This window comes from Humulus lupulus, chromosome 6 (genome assembly GCF_963169125.1).
Source record: "Humulus lupulus chromosome 6, drHumLupu1.1, whole genome shotgun sequence".
Classification (NCBI taxonomy): domain Eukaryota; kingdom Viridiplantae; phylum Streptophyta; class Magnoliopsida; order Rosales; family Cannabaceae; genus Humulus; species Humulus lupulus.
The window spans coordinates 206,227,814-206,229,630 of record NC_084798.1 but is presented as its reverse complement, the minus strand read 5'-3'; the positions used below and the strand labels follow the sequence as shown (position 1 = coordinate 206,229,630).

Below are 1,817 nucleotides of genomic sequence, written 5' to 3'. Positions count from 1 at the left end.
ACACTGATAAGGGCATCAAATTGATACTTGCCCCCAGATCACATAAGGCATGCTTACATTCAAACTTGCCAATGGTGCAAGGTATGGTGAAACTCCCCGGATCTCTCAGCTTTTGGGGTAATTTCCTTTGTAAAATAGCATTGCACTCTTCAGTGAGCGCTACAGTCTCATAGTCCTCCATTTTCCTTTTCTTTGACAGAATCTCCTTCATGAACTTAACATAACTGGGCATCTGCTCCAAGGCCTCAGCAAAAAGAATGTTTATGTGCAGCTTTTTAAATACCTCAAGAAACTTAGAAAACTGTTTATCAAGTGTAGTCTTTCTAAGCCTCTGAGGGTATGGAACTCTAACTGGCTGCTCAATAACAACTGGCGGACTCTGTTCTGACTGTTGATGGTCTTCAGTAACCCTTTTTGAATCAGACTGTTCACCCATCCCTTTATTTTGAACCACTGCCTGTGGAGATCTAGGCTACATAGTTTGCTTCCCACTCCTCAGAGTAATTGCCTGTACTTGCTCCTTGGGGTTTACTTCAGTATTACTAGGCAAGTTTCCCTAGGGTCTGTTATTGAGCATATTGGCCAACTGCCCAACCTGTGTCTCAAGGTTTCGAATAGAGGATCTGGTCTCAGTCATAAATTGAGTCTGAGTATTAGTAAGAGTCAACAAGGCAGCTTGCAGTTCATTAGGCCTCTCAGGTTGAGGCATTGATTGTTGAGGCCTAAGCTGTTGTGATGATGAAGCTTGATTCATAGGTGGCTGAGGCATGTTATTCTGAAATTGGCCCTGAAACTGAGGTTGTTGGCCTTGATTATTCTTCCACGAAAAATTGGGATGATTTCGCCACCCAGGATTGTAGTTGTTGGAAAATGGATTATTGAGTGGCCTTTGAAAGTTTCCCACCGCTTGAACTTGGGCATGATCCATTGAGGTGTTATTATTTATACATATAGGGCACTGATCGACAGAATGAGCACCACCACACATTTCACACCTCACCGCCATCTGAACCGCATTAGCAGATGCACTGCTCTGTTGTAACTGCTTGGTCAGAGAGGCTACTTGCACTGTTAGAGCAGTGATTGCATCCAGCTCATGCACCCCAGCTACCTTCCTAACTCCTGATGATCTTTCCTCAGACCATTGATGATTGTTTGTGGCCATGTCCTCTAGTAGCTCATAAGCACCAGTTGCGCTCTTGCTCATAAAAGTGCCACCTGCTGCAGCATCAATAATGGTTCTAGTTGTAGGACATAAACCATTGTAGAAATTCTGTACTAGCATCCACTGTTCAATGCCATGATGAGGACATCTTCTCAGGAGTTCCTTAAACCGTTCCCAAGCTTCATACAGTGACTCTCCGTCATTCTGGCAAAAGTTATTTATCTCTCCCCTCAATTTAGTAGCTTTGGACGGAGGGAAGAATTTGGACAAAAATTTCTGAGCTAGATCTTGCCAGATGACAATAGAGTTTGGCTGTAGAGAGTTCATCCAACTTTTAGCTCTGTCCCTTAGAGAAAATGGGAAGAGCCTAAGCTTGATTGCGTCATCACTCATCCCATTATATTTGAAGGTTCCACACAACTCCAGAAAGTTGGACAACTGGGTGTGAGGATCTTCAGAGGGCAACCCATTGAATTGCACAAAGGACTGCACCATTTGTAAAATAGCAGGCTTGATTTCGAAGTTGTTGGCCTCTACAACTGGTGGGCGTATACTATTTTGTACCCCCGTCAGAGTGGGTAGCACATAATCTCTCAGGCTCCTCTCAACATTGGTCTGAGCCTGAACCCCTTGTACAACTCCTGGATTTAGA

The 1,817-nt window shown here is 44.0% G+C and overlaps 1 non-coding gene across 1 annotated transcript; it reads left to right on the top strand.

Annotated features, from left to right (window-relative positions):
- The first annotated feature begins 1,295 nt into the window (after positions 1-1,295).
- LOC133787461 (small nucleolar RNA R71) lies at positions 1,296-1,402 on the top strand. The gene has a single exon (XR_009872482.1). It is a non-coding gene; the product is annotated as a small nucleolar RNA R71 (small nucleolar RNA).
- The last annotated feature ends 415 nt before the right edge of the window (positions 1,403-1,817 follow it).